This window comes from Schistocerca cancellata, chromosome 6 (genome assembly GCF_023864275.1).
Source record: "Schistocerca cancellata isolate TAMUIC-IGC-003103 chromosome 6, iqSchCanc2.1, whole genome shotgun sequence".
In the NCBI taxonomy this organism is placed as follows: domain Eukaryota; kingdom Metazoa; phylum Arthropoda; class Insecta; order Orthoptera; family Acrididae; genus Schistocerca; species Schistocerca cancellata.
Genome location: NC_064631.1, coordinates 245,777,000 through 245,802,383, shown reverse-complemented (window position 1 = coordinate 245,802,383; position 25,384 = coordinate 245,777,000).

The window sequence follows — 25,384 nt, the reverse complement described above, 5'->3', positions numbered from 1 at the left end:
GCTTATCTCTGGCTTCTCAAGTCGTAAGACAAGAGGGAGGCCTGTTCATTTTCAAACACCAAAAAGAGGTGTGTCTGGAGTACCAGATGAAGTCTGTCTGGATAAATTTTGAACTCATTTCCCTACAAAAGGTACAACAGACAGAAGATGCCGCCAATGTAGCACCAAGAACAAAGAAAACAGAACAAAAATAATTTGTAGCAACTGTCGTGTACCTTTTTGTGTGTGTAGCGCCATGCTTCTCTAAGTTCCATAGTACATCACCTTAGAGAACTCAAAGGACAGTATGAACTAATACAAATATACATGTAATGTTTGACACGTTTTTGTACTAAAAAATAAAGGAAATATATATTTTTTAAAGTAGCAAGTGAAGTTACTCCAGAGTTCGGTGGGAACAATAGTTCCCACTAATTTTTTTATACTCGTAGGCTAAACTCTCACTTTCAAGATTTGAACTATGATTTTATGAACGGTCTCTTAGCCCAATAAAGTGTTCATAAAAGATCTACAACTTTCGGAAATAATTTGGTCACTAAAGGGTTAACGTTCTTCCTATGAATCACAGTCTGGCGTCAGCTTTTCCCACCACTGATATTTGTTTCATCTAGCCACTCCACTTCAGGTCGCTACGGATAGATACTCCTAGATATTTTATAATAGTTACTGTTTCCATCAATTTGTGATCAATAGTTCAATTGTACAGTAGTGGGATTTTTTCCTACGTATGCACAATATGTTATATTCATATACGTTCAGGGTCAACTGTCGTTGCCTGCACCGTTCATCAGTCCTCTATAGGTCTTTCTGTAAATTTGTCATTGCCACTTTCTTATTTACAACTAAATGATTTTTGAAGTGCCGTAAAGAGCTCCCGACTCTAGATCAGTAATAAACATTGTAAATAGTAACGGTCCTATCATCGTTCCTTGGAATACTCTGGAAATTACATTTACGTCAGTCGACTTTGTTCCGTTAAGAGCGACAAGTTCAGTTCTACCTGGAAGCAAGTCTCGAATTCAGTTGCAAATCTGTTACGATACTCTGTAAGGTCGTACCTTTTTTACTGTTCGGCGGTGCGGGACGATGTCAAATACCTTCCTGAAGTCAAGGAACGCGACACCAAACCGAACGCCAATGTCTACAGCAGTGTAGCTCCGATGGAGGAAAAGAGGGAGCTGAATTCTACAGCATCTCTGTTAGCGGAATCCATGTCGATTTTTGTAGAGAAGATTTTCGTTCTCCAATTACGTCACAATTCATGAGAATGAAACATCTACCATAATTCTGCAACAGATTGACGCCAAGGATATAGACCTGTAATTATGTGCAAATGTCCTACGACACTTCTTGAAAACAGGGGCGATCTGCGATTTTCTTTCCAGTCGCTAGGTACCCTTGGTAGCTTCAACAGACTACGATAACAGCTGTTAAAAAGGGATAAAATTCTTTCGCATAATCTTCATGGAATCTTATGGATAACTCATCTGTTCCTGACGCCTTTCCACTACTAAGTCATTGTAGTTGTTTTTTCTGTACTGCTATCACTTATCTGTCCGCAGCTCGTGGTCTTGCGGTAGCTTCTCGATACTCGCGCACGGCGTCCCGGGTTCGATTCCCGGCGGGGTCAGTTATTTTCCCTGCCTGGAGATGACTGGGTGTTGTGTTGTCTTCATCATCATCATTCATTCCCATTACGGTCGGAGGAAGGCAATGACAAACCACCTCCGCTACGACCTTGCCCAGTCGGTGGTGCGGGTCTCCCGCATCGTTCCCTACGCCCCTCGGATTATGGGACCTCATCATCATCAATTATCTCAATATCTGCCACCATTCAGAAGTTATTGCGGTGATCGAAAGCTGGGATCGTATTACTGTCTTCTCTCTGCCATTATGGCCACTGAGTGACTAAATAGATGATTTCGAACAGCTTCCTGATTTTACGAAAAACCAAACCCCTTTAGGGTTTTTGTTAGGTACGCTGAAAAAATTTTGCTTTCAGATTCATTAAACGCTTTTTTCATTGCTCTCCATACGCTCACTTTCGCTTCTTTGAGCTCGTGTTTCTGAATATGTAATGAAGCTCTCATTGTTTACACAACAGATTTATAACACAAATTTTTGGATCTGTGCTTCACATCTTCGTCCTCAGAACAGAATATTTTATGTTTGTTGTATCCTGACATTCTTGCTAAGCAAACATATTTCCCTATCTTCCCACTCCTTGTAATACCCATAGTCAAAGATACAATACCATAGTCAAAGATGCTATGTCCGTCTTCTGACTGGTTTGATGTGGCCCGCCACGAATTCCTCTCCTGTGCCAACCTCTTCGTCTGAGAGTAGCACTTGCAGCCTACATCCACAATTATTTGCTGGATGTATTCCAATCTCTGCCTTCCTCTAAAGTTTTTGGCTCTACAGCTCCCTGTAGTACCATGTAAGTCATTTCATGATGTCTTAACACATGTCCTATCATCCTGTCCCATCTCCTTGTCAGTGTTTTCTACATTTTCCTCTCCGATTTTGTGCAGAATCTCCTCATTCCTTACCTTACAAGTCACACTAATTTTCCACATTATTCTGTAACACCAAATCTCAAATTCTTCGATTCTCTTCTGTTCTGGTTTTCCCGCAGTCCATGTTCCACTACCACACTATGCTGTGCCCCAAATGTATGTTCTCAGAAATGTCTTCCTCAAATTAAGGCCTATGATACCAGTAGACTTATCTTGGTCACGAATGCCCTTTTCGCCAGTGCTTTTGATGTCCTCCCTTCTCCATCCATCATTCGATAGTTTGTCGCTCAGGTAGTAGAATTCCGTAACTTCCTCTACTTCGTGACCATCAGCCCTGGTGTTCAGTTTCTCGCTGTTCTCATCTGCTACTTCTCGTTACTTTGGTTTTTTTTGTTTACTCTGAAACCATACTCTGTACTCGTTAGACTATTCAGTCCATTCAGTAGATCATGTAATTCTTCTTCACTTTCACTTAGGATAGCAATGTCATTAGCGAATAGTATCATTGATATCCTTTCACCTTGAATTTTAATCCCACTCCTGAACCTTTCTTTTATTTTCATCGTCGCTTCTTCGATGTACAGACTGAACAGTAGGCACGAAAGATAACATCCCTGTCTTACATCCTTTTTAAGCCGAGCATTTTGGTCTTGGTCGTCCACTCTTATTATTCCCTCTTGGTTCTTGTAAATGTTGTATATTACCCTCTCTTCCTTTAGCTTAACCTTATTTTTCTCAGAATTTCGAACGTTTTGCACCATTTTACATTGTCTAATGCTTTTTCTAGGTCGACAAACCCTGTGAATGTCTATTTATTTTTCTTTAATCTTGCTTTCATATCAACCGCAACATCAGAATTGCTCCTCTGGTGCCTTTACCTTTCCTAAAGCCAAACTGATCGTCATCTAATACACCCTCAATTTTCTTTTCCGTTCTTCTGTATATTATTTTTGACAGCAACTTGGATGCATGAACTGTCAAGCTCACTGTGCGGTCTTCGGAATTGTGTGGATGATATTTTTCAGAAAGTCGGATGGTATGTCGCCACACTCGTACATATACCCACCAACTTAAATAGTCCTTTCGTTGTCACTCCCCCTATCACTTTAGAAATTCTGGTGGAATGTTGGCTATGACTTCTACCTTATTTTACCTTAAGTCCTCCAAAGCTATTTTAAATTCTGATTCTAATACTGGATCCCCAATATCTTGCAAATCGTCTCCTGTTTCTTCTCGTATCACAGCAAACAAATCTTGTCCCTCATATAGCCCTTCACTGCACTCTTTCCACCTAACAGCTCTCTCCTCTGCATTTAACAGTGAAATGACCGCTGCATTCTTAATGTTATCACCCTTGCTTTTAATTTCTCCGATGGTTGCTTTCACTTTCCTATATGCTCAGTCAATCCTTCCGACGATCGTTTTTTTTTATTTTTTTTATTCACTTTTCTTATGGAGCCATTTCGTCTTAGCTTCCCTGCACTTCCGATTTATTTTATTTCTCAGGACTTGTGTTTCTGTATTCCTGAATTTCCCTGAACGTTTTTGTACTTCCTTCTTTCATCGATCAACTGAAGTATTTCTTCCGTTACCCAAGGTTTCTTCGCCGTTACCTTCTATGTACCTATGTTTTTCCTTCCAACTTCTGTGATGGCCCGTTCTAGATATTTCCATTTTTCTTCAACTATACTGTCCACTGAGCTATTCCTTATTGCTGTATATACAGCGTTAGAGAATTTCTAGCGTATCTCGGCATTGTGATTAGTGCTTCTGTATCCTACTTCTTTCCATATTGATTCTTTCTGACTTATCTCTTATACTTCATCCTATTCTTCATCACTACTGTATTATGATCTGAGTGTATATGTGCTTCTGGGTACGCCTTACACTCCAGTATCCGATTTGGGAATCTCTGTCTGACGATGATGTAATCTAACTGAAGTCTTCTCATATCACTCGGCCTTTTGCAAGTATATGTCCTCCTCTTGTGATTCTTGAACAGAGTATTAGCTGTTACTAGCTGAAATTTATTGCAGAATTGATTAGTCTTTCTACTCTCTCATTCCTTGCCCAAAGCCCATATTGTCCTGTAACCATTTCTTCCACTTCCCTACAACTGCATTCCAGTCTCTTATGATTATTAGATTTTCATCTCCCTTTACCTACTGTATTACCCTTTCAATATCCTCATACAGTTTCTCTGTCTCTTGGTCTTCAGCTTGCGACGTCAGCATGTATACCTGAACCATCGTTGTCGGTTTGGTTTGCTTACGATTGTGATAAGAACAATCATAACACTGAACTGTTCATAGTAACACATTCTCTGCCATACCTTCCTATTCATAATGAATCCTATCCCTCGTTATACCATTTTCTGCTGCTGTTGATATTACCCTTTACTCATCTGACCAGAAACCCTTGTGTTCTTTCCATTTCCCTTCACTGACATCTACTATATACAGACTGGGCCTTTGCATTTCACTTTTCAGATTTTCTAGCTTCGCTACCATATTCAAGCTTCAGACAATCCAGGCCTCAACTTGTAGAACGTTATGTTTTCGTTGTTTGTTCATTCTTTTTCTCGTGGTCACCTCCCCCTTGGACGTACCCTCCTGGAGATCCGCACGGGAGACTAGTCCGGAATTTATCGCCAATGGAGAGACCATCATGGCACTTTTACAATTGCGGACCACATGACCTGTGGATACACATTATCTATATTTAATGTAATGGTTTCCATTGCCTTCTACATGGACATGCTGTTGATCATTGCTCTTTCTTCCGCCTTTAGGAGTAGTTTCTCACACCAAGGGGAAGTTAGTTTCCTGAACCTGTGCCCGCTCGTCTGCCATCTTTGACAAGGCCGTTGGCTGAATGAGGGTGACTTTTTATGCCGGAAATCTTCGGCCGCTATTGCCAATGATTCTTATTCAAAATTTAAGCTATGGCGGCGTTCGGACCAAGGACTTTTTTATTACTAGTCAAAACCGCTACATTTCCCTTCCCCCCTCCCCGTCCTACACCATGAGTCCTCCCACATACTTCCCAATATACTCTTCCTCCAACAACCCTTCACTCCTGATTGATTTGATTTTAACAGGGAAGCTAAAACAGCTTAGATCGAACCCGCCAATACCCGCACCGAAACTAATTTTATTGTGCGGTATCGCTCCCTGTATATCTAGTAAAGCCAACCACTGCCCTTAAATAGTGCAAGGAGTCCCACTATCAGTTTTTTGTTGGAAACAATTTCTTCAGATTCTGATGTCCCGAAGTTTCTATATCTTTTACTTCCCAATGCCAGGCATTCGAAGATTAGGTGTGATGCAGTTTCTTCACCCTCATCACAGATCCTACATTTGGGGTCCTCTTCCGTTATACCCATTGTGTGTAGGTGTTTTCTGAAATTCCCATGGCCGGTCATCAGTCCAGTCATGAGTTTGATCTCTTTCCTGTTCAAACCTAGGATTACAGAGCTTCTTTTAAAATATGGCTTGGGCATTACCTTACCATGTTTTTGTTTATGGACCTAGGTTCAATATCTTACGTGCTGTTTCCTAAGCCAGTTCCGTAGTTCTAATTTGATCATAGCCTTGGTGATTGTCAGGACAGGTTCTGGTCCAATAAATGTTGTTGCCCCTATCTTGCCAATCTGCCAGCTTGGTCATTGCCACAGATCCCTGAGCGGCCAGGGACCCACACAAGGTTTACCCTATTGCTTCCCCCTAGCTCTACTAGAGCTAAGTGGCATTCTACAACAATCTTAGATCTTGTTGCAGGAGCTGCCAATGATTCCAGGTCTGCCTGGCTGTCTAAATAGATGTAGATGCTACGGTCCTCGTAGCACCTACGCATATTCTCCTCCACACATGCCCTGTTTGCAGTAATTTCAGCTTGGAATACAGAGGCCAGTTTTCCTAGAGAGATGATGCCCTCCAGTCTTGGCTGAACCCCATACACCCCTGCCCCAACGCCTTGGTCTATTTTCGACGCATCGGTGAACCTAACGATGTCCCCGTATGGTGTTGAGCTGTTTTTTCCCACCGCTCCCTGCTTCCACTTATTATATTGTAAGGCTTGTCGAAGCAGTTGGGAGTTATTATACAGTCGGCAGGAATTTCCCCAGCCATTCCTATATTTACCTCACTCACTATGCTAGTGTGTGATTCTGGATATCCGAATGAGACCCAGTTTTCGCCAGTTTTAAGTCTGTGTGTCCCAGTTGCTGCCACCATCTTGACCCACAGGTGTAGTGGAAGCATGTCCAGCATGGTTTCCATTCCAGAGGTTGGTGTGCTGCTAATTCCACCTGTTATGGCTAAGCAGGCCAATCTCCGCACCTTAGCCAGCTCCTTAGCTGAAACCCGCTATTCTACCTTCTTCCACCACGCTATGGCCCTGTAGGAAGTCCTAGGTCTAACCACTGTGGTGTATATATCTAATTCATACCTGTGGGGCTTAGGCCTCAGTTTTTGCCACAAGACCTTCTAGTACTCACTAGAGTACTATCAGCCTTGGAGCAGGTGCTCTTAATGTGAGGGGTCCACGTTAGCTTCTTTTCTAAGGTTACCCCTAGCTATTTCACTATCTCCTTCACAGGTAGAGTTTCACCAAAAAGCTTTAGCTTCCAACATGAATGTTGAATATGTCGCTTCGTAAATGGCACCACAACAGTCTTTTTTAGGATTAACCCTCCGATCCTGTTTAATGCACCGATTTTGCACAATGTCCAGTCCTCTATGTGCCATATTTCTAACTGTGTCAGTAAATTTGCCAAGTATTACTATGTCAAGGTCATCTGTGTATCCGTGGCAGAAGCATTGTCTGGAATTTAATTCCCCAATGAGTTCGTTCACCACTAGATTCCACAATAGTGGGGACAAAACTACTCCTTGTAGGCAGCCTCTAGTGGTGTTAATTACCATCTTTTCATTCATTGTGGTAGCCTCTACCTTCCATTAAGCATGGTCCTTGTCCACCTGCATATTGTGGTCCCCAGGTCATGCACCTCTGCTGCCCTTACCATGGAATCGAAGGTCGTGTTAGTGAAGGCCCCCTCGATATCCAGGAAGATGCAGAGGGCTATTTCTTGGAAGTGCAGTGCTTTCTCCAACTTCCCAACGAGTTGGTGGAGAGCTGTCTCACATGATTTACCTGGTTGATATGCATCTTAGTTTGAATGTAGAGGGGCCCTACTTAGCCGCCTCTCCCCAACATATACATTAACCAGTTTTTCCAATGTTTTGAGAATGAAGGAGGACAGATTGATTGCTCTCATATCCTTGGCCTTCGTACACTCAATTCTCTCTGGCTTTGGAATGACGACAACCTTCACTGCCCTCCAAGCATTGGGAATGATTCCTACTGCTAGTCTAACCCTGAATAGCCTACATAGGACTCTTAAGAGCTTCTCTCCTGCCTGTTGCAGGAGCGCTGGTAAAATTCCATCTGGGACAGGTGACCTGAACGGTTGGGATGTTCCCACCACCCATTGGATTTCATTAAAGTTCACACACTATTTCGCCTATCTCAGTCCTCTCTTCGAGTGCTGAGAACATTGTCTCTCTGGGATCACATTCTGGTCTGTGTTATCTGGCAGAGCATATTGGGGAAAGTCAGTGTTGAGGAGCAGTTCCAGCGTCTCATGTGCTGTCTTTGTATATTCCCCATCCTCCTTCCTCAACATACCTCCTGGATTGGTTGGTACTCTAGTGAGATGCTTGTGAACTCTGGCTTCTGCAGCCGTGCTCTCCACTTCGTCACAGAATGCCTTCCAGGATGACTTCTTTGCTTGTCTGTTTGCAAGATTGTAATTGACAAGGGCCTCACGATATTTAGCCCATTGTCCTTTACATTTCGCAATATTAAACAGTCTCTATACCTGTTTTCTTTGCATTTCTAAATTGTTATTCCACCAAGGCACACTCCTATTTGTGCACTTCTTGGTGATTTTGCAGTTGTCCTGATATGAGGTCAATGTGGCAGAGGTAACAACCTCTGCTACTACCTCAAATTCAACTGGATTCCTTATCAAGGTTTTAATTTCATATAGGAGGTCCCTCCTATATGTCTCCCAGTCTGTTTTCCTGGGATTCCTATAGGTCATGATCTGTCTGATTCCCATTTCAACCTTTATTTTGATGTACATGTAGTCCAATGAGGATGGCTCCATCACCACATGCCATTGTTTGACATAGCTGCCCATCATCATGGAACCAAAAGTTATGTCAATTACTTCTTCCCTTCTGCTATTCCTGAGTGTAGGTTCATTGCCCCTATTCAGGACATCTAAGTTGTTAGCGATAATAAATTCAAGAAGGTACTCACCTCTACTGTTGGTGTGCTTGCTGCCCCACACTAAGTTGTGGGCATTTGCGTCGCATCCCACCAGCAGTTGGTCATCTTGCCAATGGCCAGTCTCTACCAGTGGCCACACCTCCAAGGGAGGAGGAGAGTTGTCTTCGTAAGGAAGGTATGCTGAGGCCAAAACAATTTTCCTCGTGATACCTTCTTCACATTGCTGCATTTTAATGGCCACTACGTCCCTGGAGCAGACATCCATCTTTGGCATGAAAGAATTTCCATTTCTTACATAGATACATGTTCAGGAATTTCTTAGATTTCTAGCATAAATCAGCTTACCTCCAGTGGCACCGAGGCCCAATACACCCCCTTTATATAAATAGGTTTCTTGTATCAGGAAAACGTCTACTTCCTGTCTCCCCTGGCAGCGACTCAGGGCAGCAGAGGCCCCTTTACTCTGCTGCAGATTAATCTGGAGCACCTCCAGTCTTCGTTTTGCTGCCGTCGTTAAGGTCTTTGAGAACCCTGACGGTGACCTGCGAGAACCCTAAAAACAATTCCAGGTCCTGCTCCCGCATCGCTTTCAGGGACTTCTCTCTGACCTCCACCACCAGGGTTCGTCCTTCCGGTGCAACCTTCTGGTTGACTACTTTCCAGTCTTCTGTCGAGGCTTTTGGGTCCTGGGCCCCTATTTTCCCGGACAGAATCTTAGGAGAGACTTCCTTAAGGATCTTTGGCACCCGTATTGGTATCTCTGCGGTAAGAAGCTCTGCTGCCGTCTTAACCAACAGCTTTGTATCTTTTCACGGGGATATCATGGGCACCTTGTCCTTGAGCCAATTACACCGTGTGCACCCCCTCACAGACAAAAATGAGGGCACCACGAACTAGATAGCCTTATTTGAGGTTTGGCCTGCGAGACTCTGTTGTTTTGACATCTATGACAACCGCTCTCAGTATTAACAGTGGGTAGCATTCCAAGCGTGAAAGTAGATTAGATGGTCGCGGTAATGGAAGGTTTGCACTCTACAAACAGCGATAGTCACAGGTGTACTGCTGGAAATAGCTTCCACAACAGTGACATGGCATTCCTTACAGTGCAGATGGCTGCTACTCAGTTCTGCGTCTGTGTTGTCACCTGCCTTCAGCCTAGACGCATGTGGATTATAGATGAATTTACGAACTACCATGACTAAAGGAATATATTGTTAAGCTGCTATTTGTGACTCCACGGTGCTGCTAGTTCAAAAATGGCTCTGAGGACTATGGGACTTAACATATGAGGTCATCAGTCCCCTAGAACATAAAACTACTTAAACCTAACTAACCTAAGGGCATCACACACATCCATGCCAGAGGCAGGATTCGAACGTGCGATCGTAGCGGCCGCGCGGCTCCAGACTGAAGCGCCTAGAACCGCTCAGCCACACTGGCCGGCTGCTGCTAGTTATTTTTCACACTAAGAACCAGTATTTCTAATGCATTCTGTGTCATATACTTCTGTGTGATGAAGACTGTGTAAAAGTGATCTGCACTGTGTCTACTGGGTTTTAAGAAGATCACATTGGGCATATAGAAGCTGGAAAGCAGGTTCAGATTTTTTTGTAGCTGTTGGATTAACAATATTTCACAACAATTCTTTTGATATAGCGGTTGACGTACACGTAGACTATGTCGAAATCGATTAGACAGACTCGGCCACTATTTATGATACCACAGCCAACTTGCCGAATTCATAAATTGTGTCGCTAAAGAAGGAGACGGCATTATTGTACGATTTATAGCTACGGTGTCTGCCTCTACACAAACAAACATTAATGAAACGTAAGCAATGGCAACTGACAGATACAGATTCTACGACTGAATGACGAGTGATCAAATATCCAGACTTTCTGATCTATAGAGCGGCACTTCGCAGAACAGTCGTTGTCTGATGGCGATGTCTGCTGTCAGGAGAAAGCGGGAGGGCGCGGTCGGAGACGGAGCCAACCTCATGGGGTACAGGACCAGCAGGCCTGTTGAGTCATAGCGCGGCGCTGTTTCTTGTTTGAAGGGAACCGGGGCCCACGACAAATACGGGCCTCGCAACGAACTTGTGACGTCACACTAGTCGGCGTGTCCACCACGCTTTGCGGGTTCTTGTCTCCGTGCAAGGCTCACGGGAAATCGGCATGTAATTGAAAAGGAAGCCACTTAAGGTCTTAAGTTTCTCACGTGCTATCGTGAGTTTACATTCACTTAAACGTGCAGCCAAGAATTATTAAGCTCCTCTGCATTAGTTAATGGCTCCGTGCCGGATATGCTTGCTGATACTCGTACGATCAACTGTGTCATGTGGTGAGACGTAAGCGCCTCGGCCCGTCTTTCTCGTTAGCCTGGAACCGTGTGACGTTATGCGGAGCGTGGATAGCTCTGAGTACGTTGTCTCCAGAGAGCAGCTATGGAATGTCAGAAACGTTCCACCCCTTCCTCTAATAGACCAGGGCGCCATGCTAAAATTCGACTGCACTTAAGTGTAAAATGTTGTAACCTTAGGAGCACATCAGAAAGCACGCCGACTGTGGTGTGGGCGCACTGCCTTAGCGGACAAAGGGCGAGCATGTGCCTCCATTCTTGACTGATGACGTGGCGCAGGTAGAATTGGGACCACGTGGCCGCGGCATCTTGGAGCGTGTGTGTATGTGCGGGGGGGGGGGGGGGGGGGGGGGCAGGGGCTACTATGCAGTCACGCCCGGATCGCCCGCGCAACAGGCGAGGCACCCGGCACTGCGAGTTGGGTTCCAGCGCTGGGTTACGGCTGGGCGGACGCGAAGCGGCTCCGGCCTCTAGCCTCCAGCAAGCGGACGGCGCGCGTGGAGTGCTTGCGGTGGCGGAGTAGCCAGCGGACCGGGGGGGGGGGGGGGGGGAGTGCCTGTCCCGAGGCAGTGAATGGCCCTTCGCCTGATGTTTGTACATCTACATCGACGTGGCTACTCTGCAATTCACACTTAAGTGCCTGGCACAGGCTTCATCGAACCATTTTCATACTACTTCTCTACCATTCCACTTGAAACGTCCCATTAGAACAATTTATACACGACTGTGCTTAACCTGACACACAATATTATTTAGCGCAACGCAATCTGACTTTCAAAAATCCTTACAAAAGAATGGTCCTGACTAACATTAACCTATACCTTTCACAAATCACTTACCTCACAAAAATCTTCGTTACTGGAACTACTGCAATACAGCGAGCGCCACTACTGCCAGCTAAATAAAAGATTCAAACTACTGAAGGCACTAACTACTGATAGGCATAGTTAGCAAATGAAAGATTTTTGTAGAGAACAAACAATGTATTTACCTTAATAGTGTTGAAAAAGCATAATGTACATAGCAGTTCATAATATCCATTCTGTACTCAAAAATCCGCCATCTCATTTCCCACATCCACCACTGCTGGCGGCTCACCTCCAACTGCGCAACGCTACGCGCTGTTCACATCCAGCTGCCCCTCTACAATGGCAGACAACAATGCAAACTAGCCACAGACTGCACACAGCACAGCCAGTGATTTTCATACAGAGCGCTACGTGGCGATACCAATATAAAAATCTAAACAGCCTACGTACATAGCCCCCATGCTCCCCACAAAAAATTTTACAAATTGTTTTGGCCAGTGGCCAATAATGATTTGATAAAATTTTTCATAATTACAATAACAAAGATATCAAATGCACACACTTATTTATACAATGTTGGTCAAAAGCTAAAATATTCTCACAGTCCATAAAGACAGTCCAGATTGTTCATCACAGTAAAATTTCAGTGTTTTTTTTTTTTTCAAAGTGTGAGCAGTAAAAGACAATGCACACGGAAGTAGTGGATTTCCATGCAGTCTTGAAGAAGTAGTGTTGTCCTTCCAACTGAAAGACAGTGCTGACTCTTGACATGCAGACAGGTAATGGGCCACAACAGAGCAAACCCACAGCAGAGTCATTCGACGTTTTAAAGAAGATTGGTAGGTAGGTCATCACAGAGCAGCCCCACTGTAGTCCCAGTAGAGATTACGGTATTGGTGGACCACCAGAGGTGCAGACCCACTGCAGTCCTTGTAGAAATAATGATATTGGTGGGCCATCAAAGATGCAGACCCACTGTAGTCCATGTAGAGACGGCCAGCAGCCATCTGTTGCAGCCATCTGTTGCAAAAACTAACAGTCCCTACTTCTCACATATTGTCCATATACTATGACCAACAGAAACGTGTGCAGTGAAATGTAGCTTACAAGTTAATAATATGATGAACTGGTGTCAATTACAATTTTATAACATAAGAATACAATTACAAAGGTACAAAATACATCATTAAAGAACATAACAATACAGATAACATTTGTAGTAGAACAGGCTTTACAAAAGAATAGAAATAGACATATACATCAGTGTTACAGGAATTATGACATAAGTAAATACATAAAAGATCAGAATAATTTTTGAAACATCAACTTTACACATGAGCATTAAAACAAAACAGAATAAATAATGTCTAAATATCTTTACAAAGAAAATAACATATTATTAATGCCAATTATATTTGAGGATAACAGTATTCCTCATCATAGTGAATGTAGCTTAGTATTAGAAGAAGAAAAAATTCTATGAAACTACACAGAGACAGGAAGAAAACAAATACACAAGGGTACACAAACACATAGTGGGATAACACAAAAGGAAAGGACAGGGTTCGTTTTCAGTGTAACATTTGGTACTGCAGTCCACCCCAAAACTTCATTCCATACATCGTTCATCTTATTTCAACCATTGTTTCCACCAAAAAAATCCTATCTGTTCATATCCTCTTTCAAAAATAGTTTTTTTCCACTGTACACTACTTTTTTGGCCAAACCATTTTTTTATATAACTCTTCAGGCTTTCCCGGCGATCTAATGACATCTTGGGTTGTCGGGTGTTCTGCCGGATATCTGTGTCGTACACGCAGATATCCGGCAGAACACCCGACAACCCAAGATGTCATTTTTTTATAGCTTCTCAATGGATTTCTTCCAATCCATCATAGTTAGTTTCTTATATAGTCTACCCCCTCTTAAGCTAACTTAAATCTACTGAGCTCATATGCTAAACTAAGAGACGAGGCAATGCAGCAGCAGAAAACAATTAACACAAACAGCAATGACAAAAAAAAAAAAATGCAGAGTGCAAAGCAAGCAGCAGTAAATCTAAATTAACAGATAAAATTCAAAATTACAACTAATATGACCCAATGTGCCGCAACAAGAAAAATATATCAGTAGTAAAACTGGCTTAACAGAGTAATGTAAAGTGAAATTTAGTAGCACTATGCCTGGCAAACAGCAGCTTCAATAACTTATATCTAAACATGACATAGCTCAAGCAGAAAAAACATTACAGTAAAAACAACAATGCAGATAAGGGAAATGTATATTCACATCTTAATGTCTATGTAATTAAAGTGGTGCACCACAACAACATATTGTAAAAAAAATATTACCATATACTTGAAAAGAATATTATGTATACAGTTACTGTTACTAGTCCCTTCTTATTGTTCTTTCCTTTCCAAGTGCTCCTTTTTTTTAAGTTATTGTTTACTGGATCTGTAGGCATAAAATATCTATATTAGTACAGTCATAAAATTTTATTTTAAACAATGCTGCAGTGCAGCTAGAAACTAGATATTAAAGAAAATGAGCAAATATGTACAAATGACGGCATGAAACATCATTCATTAGCCATATGGCATTTCATAAGTCAGTAGCTCTCTACTCTCGTAGAAAGACACTTGTCATAATCAGGTGTGCAGATGTACGAATATTTCCCTTCAATTCATAACATTTCAGTAATTAGCACAAAGTACGAGTTATCATATGTTTTCAAGTAATGAGTGTGTAATATTTGCGATGCTTTCTACAAAGGAATGTCAATAGCGAGGTTAATGGTCTCTCTTCTTTTTTTTTTTTCGCCACCTCTGTCTCTCAAAGGCGCACACACTAATGGCTTTCTTTTGTCAGACGACTACCTCTCAGCTGGGCGCCCAAAACGCATTACGTGCAGGTGGTCGCTTACCTTTCTTACTGAAATATTTACAACAGCAGTTTCTGCTACAGTGGCAGTCTCATATAAAAATATTTCACAGGTCAAGAATTTGCGTTACAAATCTGTAGAAACAAAATCCTGTAAATATAACAGTGTCCAAAAATTTTCGTTGGCATTGTAATACATTCACGCATTTACATACATTTCATAACTCTTAAAGTACGATTCTTGGTTTCCAACATCCTCTTTCACAAATCAGAGTGCCTAACCACTACTCCTTATTCCTTACCTTGTTACACATATACATATTCGTCGACATTCTTCAATATTTTATCATTATAAATATGTAGCATAATCAAATTCCTCAAATAACATCGGCTATTTGATCATAAACATACCTCAACAGCATTATACACATCGTCGTCGTAAAAATAACATCATAACACCTCAGTCAAATCTCAAAAAAGTCGTAGCTTTCTGCAATAATTTCAAACCATAAAAAATATTCTCTGCTCATTTCAATAGCGTCATCTACCTCAAACGTACTTTAAAATCATTCTCCCTTACCAAATACATCATTCAAAGCTCTCATAGTATCACAATGGTACTAAAAAAATATGAACAGTTCACAAAGTACAGACAAAATATAATTTCGTAAGTGTGAAGTTATACAACGGTGTAATTACGTAAACATCTGTCACTGATGTAGTAAAAAAAATGTTTATCTCTCAGTTAAATGATCAGATAGCTGTGTAATTTATGTATTAGAGAAATATGGTACCAATGTGTAAAGTTGTATAAGCAAATACCATATTAGCTAGGGCTCCTTGTGCTTGCCACACACATGGTACACAAAGTAAGCGTGTACCTCCCTGAGGATTAATGTAATTATAACCTCAGGTGTTACAGATTACAAGAATGGAATGAAATGTATTATGGAAAACCTTTGTATCATTGTACTTCAAATATCTTTAAAAATAAATGACTTAAGTACAAAATTAATCACTCAAATGCGTGTCCTGTAGCGCTAAATGTGCGTCTTGCTGTAAGATAATCTCTGTGGAAGTGTCGTAGTTATTTTCCTCCGAAAGCTAAGTTCTGCAGAAGTCAATGTACTGACCTCATGATAAACAAAAGTGAAATGCTTTGCGTATAGATATCTTACTTATTACGTTTATTGCTGTGATGAAGAAAGTACTGTGCTGTAACGTATTGTTGTGCTACGGAAAAGGCTGTCTCATTGTAGCTGTACCACAAAAGTTACCATTAAACATGTTTTACTTTCCAGAATAATACAGAAAAACTGTTCAGATATGAAACAGAAACACCGCAAACAGATTCTAAGTCTGACAAAGCATACTAGTAATGTAAAGTGAAAAAGTTATGTGGCAAAGACAAAGTTAAAAGGCAGATTATCTTTCAATAAACGGTTTTACATGTGAAATGTGGTGTAAACATTTACTCTTCCTAGTACGCAGAGTTTCAACTTCAACGCAATTATCATGTGGTATACGTCGGATTCTGTATGGTCCATTGTAAACTAGAAAGAATTTGTGACTCAAGTGTTTCTTCTTATGTGACAATGAGTGAGCTTTAATGAGAACTTTCTGACCAACATACAATTTCTTTGCATTTGCTTTACCGTGTAGTTTTCTCCTTTTGTCTGCTGCAGATTTTATATTTTTAAGAGCCAAATCAATTATGTCTTTGTGTCGAAGTTTACGTGTATTCGGGAAAGGTACAAGCTCTCTGATTCTGTTCGGTGGTTCTTCATTCTTTAGTACAAGAGTAGGTGGTAAAGCAGTGGAATCATGGGGCATTTCATTCAGCACATTTTGAAATAAGTGTAAATATCTGTCCCAATGCTGATGATTTCTGTGACAATAAAGTCTGCAAAGCTTATTGATTTCTTTCATAATCCGTTCAGACGGGTTACAATGTGGTGAGTACAATGAAATAAAAACAGGTTTGATTTTATGATTCCGAAGCATGCGTGACCAAACAGCAGATCTGAATTGCGGTCCGTTATCTGAAATGACTTTACTGACGTGTCCAACTTCACGTAAGAAATTTTTAACAAAGGCGTTGGATACAGACCGTCCAGTGGCATTACGTAACGGTGTGAAAGAAACAAATTTTGAAGTAAGTTCAACAGCGACTAGAACGTACGAAAATCCATTCGATGTTCTGACAAGGGGTCCCAAGAGATCAACAGCAGCAAATTCTTTTAATTTAGAAGGAATAATAGGAAACAATGGAGCACGATGTGAGATAGTAGATGGTTTCGCCTTTTGACAAAGTTTACAAATAGACAAGACTCTTCGAATTCTCTTTTCCATATTGTTGAAATAACAAGTCGTTCGAAGAATATGATAACATTTTCGTGGACCAAAATGTGCGTAGCTGAAATGAATATACCAAATGAGCTTATTAACAAAATCGTCAGGAATGCAAAGTACCCATAGCTTGTCATCAACAGTGCAGCGTTTGAACAGTATGTTGTTTCTAACCAGGTAATAATGCCGAATCTGAGTGTGTGTCTTTTCATGCCATTTACTTTTGATGTCTTTCCAAATCGGATCTTTATCTTGTTCATGAGCAATGTCCTTTAAAGATGTGGTGATGAAGTTTTCAAAGGCGACTTTCTGAATGTAAAGAATACTGAAATTTTTCTCAAGGTTGCCTTCTGTGTTACTTTTCTCAAGCCCAGCCGGTGCGCGTGACAGTGCGTCCGCAACAATGTTCTCCTTGCCGGGAATGTAGACTATTGTGAAGCGGAATTCTTGCAGAAACAATGCCCAACGTTTTAACCTGTCATGATTTAATTTTGAAGACATAATAAATTGTAATGCACGATGATCACTGTATACTCTTACGTTCTTACCAGAAGGAAAGAAATGGAATTTGTTAAATGCCCAAACGATAGCTAAAGCTTCTAATTCAGTAACAGAATAATTTTTTTCAGATTTTGTTAGCACTCGGCTAGCAAAAGCAATGGTTTTCTGAACAGTAGTGTCATTTTCTATGGCTTGTTGAAAGAAGTGGGCACCAAGACCGACTTTAGAATAATCCGTGCTAAGGCAGAAGTCTTGTGACAGATCTGGATGAGCTAGTATTGGCGCGTGAAGTAACGCTTCTTTCAAAGAATTGAATTCCAACTGTGCTTGTTCGTCCCAGTTCCAAATAGTATTTTTTCCAGTGAGAGAACAAAGTTTTGGTGTAACTAGAATTTGCATATTCAGAAAACGACGGTAAAAATTTACGAGACCTAGAAAACTGCGGACTTGTCTTTTTGTGGATGGAACTGGAATGGCTCTGATTGCTTCTAACTTTTCAGGATCCGGCTGAATGCCTTCAGAAGAAATATGTCCCAAAAACCTCACCTTTGACCTACCGAATTCAGACTTTTCCAAGTTAACTGTAATTCCAGATTCTGCAAAAATACGTAACAAACTGTTGAGGATGCGGTTATGTTGTTCCCATGAAGCTTCTGCTATTAGAATATCGTCCACATATAAGGTGATGTGACGTTTTAAGAACTCGGGTAATATGGAATTTAACCTGCGAATGAATGCTGCCGAAGAAATGTTCAAACCAAAAGGAAGTTTCCGAAACTGATAACAAACGCCGAAACAAAGGAAAGCTGTGTATTTTCTGCATTCTGGATGAAGTTCGATCTGATAAAAGCTGGATCTGAGATCAATGGAAGACAACACTTTTACACCATTAAAATTTTGAAGAAGTTCTTCCATCGTCTGCGGCCTGTCTGTTTCAGGAATAATGATAGTAAAGATTTGTCTCGAATCTAAGACAAACCTGATCGATCCATTTTCCTTCTCAACAACATGTAACGGATTGTTGTATGAGCTTACTGCAGGCTCAATAATGCCCTCGTCAAGCATAGATTGTATTTCTGTTCTAACAAGGTCCCTATAATGTGCTGGAATTACGTATGGTCTAACACAAAATTTAGTATGCTCACGAACAGGAAATTGGTATTGAAATCCCTTGATTGTTCCTGTTTTGTGAGTAAAAACGGTGGAATGTGCTTGTAAAATCTCTAAAAGGTCCTGCCTATCAGTGTCATTACAATTCTCAATTGTTTGAATTTTATTCTGAATTAACTCATTAATTTCAAATATCCCGTCGATATCATCCCTGTCAGTACTTGCAGAGTGATTGTTAGTGTCCAGTTCCGTAGAAAATTCCGCACTGTTGTCTAACAGAACGTAAAGCCGATTAATTTCCTCATCATGGTTTGTGAGCCAGACTTCAAATTTCAAAGCTATTGACTTACCTTCCTTCTCTAAACTTATTTCAGCATGGTGAAAGCTTAAAATTGCTTTGTATTCATTCAAAAGGTCTACTCCCAGTATAATTTCCGTCGACAATAATGGAACAATAAGAAAGTTCGTAGAAAAGCTGTGGCTTTGGCAAAAGAATTCTAAATTGGTTTGTTGGCGTACATCTACACTTCCAAAGATTGCATCTTGTAATTTAATCTTACGTAACGGAAGTGTGGGGCAATCGTTCGATTTGTTGCATTTGCTAAAAGCTGTTTCACTAATTACTGAAATGGGACTGCCAGAGTCAAGTACTGCCGTAAATTTTACGTCATTTACAGTAATGTGAATCACAGGATATGCAATGTTGTTAAGTTTTACGTCATGTTCCTGGAGTAAGATGTTCCTAATGTCTTCCATTTTTATGTAATTACTAGCTACGGCAGCTGTGTCGTTAGTTTCATAAGTACGTCTTGTGGCTGCCAGCGGTGTGAGTCATTGCCTGTTGTCTCTTTGTTGGCGCACGTCGTTATTGGGATTTGGAGACCTAACTTCTACAAATTCACTGTGACGAGAATCCCGCCAGTTATGATGCAGTTCAGGTCTGTCGTTACGATCATATCGTCTGTCGTCATGTCGGTAGATTCCATAGTTTCTTTCATGTCGGTCACGTGGTGGAGAATTTCTCCCTGAATTATCACTGCATGGTGGACCGTTGCGTCTGAAGTTATTCTGTCTCCCTTGATAATAATTGTTCTGGTTGCCATATTGTTTGTTTCTATGATTGTCTCTGTCATATTCATTACTATGGAAATGCGATCTTTCCCTGTAATTATTACTACTCTGCCAACGGTTGTCATACGGGTGGTGTCTGTTTTGGTCACGATTTATGTTGTAAGAATAGAATTGTCGTGTTTAGTTATTGTTTCTGTCGTCACGGAATTGTGATTGTCGTGTCCAGTTATTGTTTCTGTCATCACGGAATTGTGACGTATGTGACCTGTAGTGACTGTTTTCCTGTTTTCGCATCCGGCGACTGTCTGTGTCAATTTCTAATTCTTGTAGGAGTCCCTGAAAAGCTTCAATGTCGTCTTTGCAACGCCCTGCCAAAATAATATGTCGTAAATGTTCAGGTAATTTGATTAAGCAAATGAGGATGAATTCTGAGGGGCTGTATGGGTTTGACAGGTACTGATTCTTGTGCAACATGTCTTCAAAATATTTCATAAGACTGGAAAATTCAGATTGTTCGAAACGTTTCATCATTATGATGCTATGTTTTACTCGGTCTTGTGTAGCTTGAGACCAATACGCTGAGAGGAAGGCATGGTAAAATTCTCCTTCACTGTGGCAATCGTGAATGACCGATCGCATTCTTACAGCTGGTTCATTCTCCAAGTAGCCACACATAAATTCTAACCTGTGCTCCAATGACCAGTTGGGAGGAAAACAATGAGAAAATTGATGAAGCCATGCTTGTGGATGAATTTCGTTGGCAGAATTCTTAAATGTTTTGACTTTACGTGTAGTAATGAACAGCTTATAGTCAAAATCATCGTGTCGGCGAGTCGCATGTTGGTCATTGTTACGTCGCTTCGGCGGTTCCATCTCAAAATTCGGTGCACATTGCCAATTTCTTTCATAACTTCCGAAGTGCCCTGAGTTATTATTTTGTGGCTGTTCCGTATTTCTATGTCCCTCTTCCCATACTGGAGCGCGAGTGTCCTCTGAAATACGTAACTCTTGTATTACCTGTGTCAGCTGATCTTGTACTTCCCGGATTTCTCTTTTGTACTGTGTATTGATTTGATTTTGATTTTGTTTGAATTTTCTTATTTGTTCATACTCTTCTGTGTCAGTGAAGGCTACGGGTCTTGTGTCATTCAGATCATCATCTACCTTTGTAGATAAGTTAGTGACCTGATCCGAAAGTTCGGCTACTTTCTCCGATAGTGTACTTATTTCCTCCATGTGTCTTTCTCAACCAATTTTCAGGGTATCTACTGTGTCCTTTAAATTTTCCTGAGTTTTTGCAAGTTGCGTAACCGAATCGGTAGATGCAACTGAGTCAATTTTAGCTTGCAAGGTCTCATGATTTTCATGAACAATAGTTTGCAGTTCTTTTATGGCTGCTTCGTGATTCTGTAATGCATTCTCATGACGCGAAAAAAATAGGTTGGAAATGCTCACAAATTTGTGTTTTTACGTCACTACAGACCTTTTGACATTTCGATTCGATGTTATGTAACTCAGTGGTTAAATCTTCACGTGTTTGTTCAAGTGTGGTGTCTAACTTTTTAAGATTTTGTTCCACTGTGTCTAACTTTTTAAGATTTTGTTCCACTGTGTCTAACTGTTGCTGTGTTTGTATCTGGTAATTTTCCATTGTGTCTAACTTTTGAAGCTTTTGCTGTGTTTGTCTCTGATTTTGTTCCATTGTGTCTAACTTTTGAAGATTTTGTCCCATTTGTTGCATTAATTGTAATAACAATGCATTAGTGTCTGGAATCTGTTCCTCTACGCTTTTCGGCAGTGCATTTGCACCAGCAACATTCACATTTTGACAAGCAGAAAATGTGTCTTGACTCATTTGAGAAAACGTTGAGGACCCAAAACCTAAGTCTACAGTATTTGGAATATTGTGTTCTGTCATTTCGGATTCGTGAGGGGAGCTGTTGCCGACCGATCGATCGATAATGCTTCCCTGTTCACTAATTGTTTCACTGTCTACACCATTGTTTGCAGGCCGCTCCATTTCCCTATGTACAATTACCAAATTACTACTTTCAACATTAGTTAATTCATTACTCGGTGGCGCTAACACACAGCTTTCGTCTTCACTGTCATTTCTCAGTTTACTTTGGAGCCTAGTATTACGTTTTTCACACGCCATTATTGTCACAATATTTCACACGACAACACAAAAAAAAACACAATTTGAAGAGCAAAAATAAGAGAACACATTAACATAGAACTGAAAATAATATCTAGTTAATTGCAAGCACAGCTGCGAAATACTTGGTGCAAATCTACATGCATGCCACAACTGTTTTACTGTGCAACAATGAAAAACCACAACTACCAAGGAAATTCTCTCCATAATTACGTGCTAGGAATAAACAAAAGCTACACTAAATACACAAACTACAAGAAAAAATCAGAAGATTCCAGTGAGGTATCCTAGGCTAAGGGTCGACATATGAAACGTCCCCTTAGAACAATTTATACACGACTGTGCTTAACCTGACGCACAATATTATTTAGCGCAACGCAATCTGACTTTCAAAAATCCTTACAAAAGAGTGGCCCTGACTAACATTAACCTATACCTTTCACAAATCACTTACCTCACAAAAATCTTCGTTACTGGAACTACTGCAATACAGCGAGCGCCACTACTGCCAGCTAAATAAAAGATTCAAACTACTGAAGGCACTAACTACTGATAGGCATAGTTAGCAAATGAAAGATTTTTGTAGAGATCAAACAATGTATTTACCATAATAGTGTTTAAAAAGCATAATATACATAGCAGTTCATAATATCCATTCTGTACTCAAAAATCCGCCATCTCATTTCCCACATCCACCACTGCTGGCGGCTCACCTCCAACTGCGCAACGCTACGCGCTGTTCACATCCAGCTGCCCCTCTACAATGGCAGACAACAATGCAAACTAGCCACAGACTGCACACAGCACAGCCAGTGATTTTCATACAGAGCGCTACGTGGCGATACCAATATAAAAATCTAAACAGCCTACTTACACACTCTCGAATGGCGCGTGGGAAAATGGAACATCTAAATCTTTCCGATCGAGCTTTGATTTCTCTTATTTTATTATGATGATTATTTCTTCCTACGTAGGTGGGTGTCAACAAAATATTTTCGCAATCCGAAAAGAAAGTTGATGAAACTTCCTGGCAGATTAAAACTGTGTGCCGGATCGAGACTCGAACTCGGGACCTTTGCCTTTCGCGGGAATCGCTCTACCAACTGAGCTACCCAAGCACGACTCAGGCCCCGTCCTCACAGCTTTACTTCTGCCAGTACCTCGTCTCCTACCTTCCAAACTTTAGAGAAGCTCTCCTGCGAACCGAGGCTGTGGCTAAGCCATGTCTCCGCAATATCCTTTCTTTCAGGAGTGCTAGTTCTGCAAGGTTCGCTGGAGAGCTTCTGTAAAGTTTGGAAGGTAGGAGACGAGGTACTGGCAGAAGTAAAGCTGTGAGGACGGGGCGTGAGTCGTGCTTGGGCAGCTCAGTTGGTAGAGCACTTGCTCGCGAAAGGCAAAGGTCCCGAGTTCGAGTCTCGGTCCTGCACACAGTTTTAATCTGTCAGGAAGTTTCATATCAACGCACTCTCCGCTGCAGAATGAAAATCTCATTCAAGAAAGTTGATGATTGAAATTTCGTAAATAGATCTCGCCGCAAAGAAGACCGCCTTTGTTTCAGTGACTGCCACCCCAACTCGCGTATCATATCAATGACACCCTCATCCCTATTGCGCGATAACACGAAACGAGCTGCCCTTCTTTGCGCTTTTTCGATGTCCTCCGTCAATCATACCTGGTAAGGATCCCACATCGCGCAGCAATATTCCAGCAGAGGACGGACAAGTGTAATGTAGGCTGTCTCTTTAGTGGATTTGTCGCATCTTGTAAGTGTTCTGCCAACAAAGCGCAGTCTTTGTTTCGCCTTCCCCACAATATTATTACCTATGTGGTCTTTCTAATTTAAGTTGCTTGTAATTGTAATTCCTAGGTATTGAGTCGAATTGACAGCCCTTAGATTTGTGCGATTTATCGTATATCCAAAATTTATCGGATTTCTTTTAGTACCCATGTGGATGACCTCGCACTTTTCTTTGTTTAGTACCAATTGCCACTTTAAGCACCAAACAGAAATTCTCTCTAGATCATTTTGTTATTGGAATTGATCGTCTGATGATTTTACTAGAAGGTAAATTTCAGCCGGCCGCTGTGGCCGAGCGGTTCTAGGCGCTACAGTCCGGAACCGCGCGACTGCTACGGTCGCAGGTTCGAATCCTGCCTCGAGCATGGATGTGGGTGATGTCCTTAGGTAAATTACAGCGTCATCTGCAATTGGGTTGGTGCGTAGGTTCGTAGCCTTTCTCCGTAAGTTTAATAAACACATCAGATACACATAACAGAGACTTCAGTCATCAATAATATATTATCCTTCACTATTCTCGACGGCCTGCCAACGCTCGGGTAACTTTTCTCTTCCGCGACTATAGAAACCACGTGGAGCTGGGGACGAAGAACTCGTCATGTTCGGAGCCCATTTTCATCCGGAAAGGAAATTCCCTGAAGGTTGTTCGACAAAGAGCGAAAAAGGCGAAAATCCGAATGCGCAAGATTAAGTGAATAAGCCAGCTCCCGCATAGTGTTTTATGTCAGTCTAGCATAACACGGGCAGGCGTTATCGTGGAGTAGCATTACCTTCACGCAGTCTTCCTGTTCGTTGTTATTGGATTGAGCCTGCAAGACGTCATAGTTGCTGACAATAAATGTCAACAATGATGGTTACAAATCGGGGAAGCAATTCGTAGTGCACGACACCGTCGCACTTCCACCAGAAACTTGACGTTATCCTATGTATATGAGCGCAGGAGGAGCTGCTGCTTTGCTTGGGCTCAGTCTTCCCCTTCTTTTCCTCATGTTACCATAAAGACGCCATTCCTCGTCACCAGTAACGATGCTTGATAAGTATGATCGGTGTTGTTCACGAGCCAGTCGATGACGAGCAAGAAGAGATGCATATATGGCCAACAACAGATTTTTGGACCTTCCCCATTGCATACAAATGTCACATGATGGTGGAACGATCACAGTTCATCACATTTGCCAGTTATCGAGTACACTGCCGTTCGTCATTGTGGATTAAAGCGTTTAAACGATCTACAAACCCCGAAGGTCTTTCTCTAAGTGGAGAATCACTAACGTCGAGACGTTCTTTCTTAAAACGAGAAAACAATTTTCTTCTCGTTCTCTGTCCAGTGGCATTATCCTCATACTCGGCGCAAATGCTTCTGGCTGTCTCCGCTGCTGTCATCCCTCTATTGAACTCAAACAGAAGAATATGTAAGAAATGTTTCGATTTCTCCACCTGGAACTCCATTTCATAGCGTCACAGTTCCACTCGCTATCTCCAAATGACAGAATGACAATCTGCAAACTCAAATAGCAATAGCGAACAA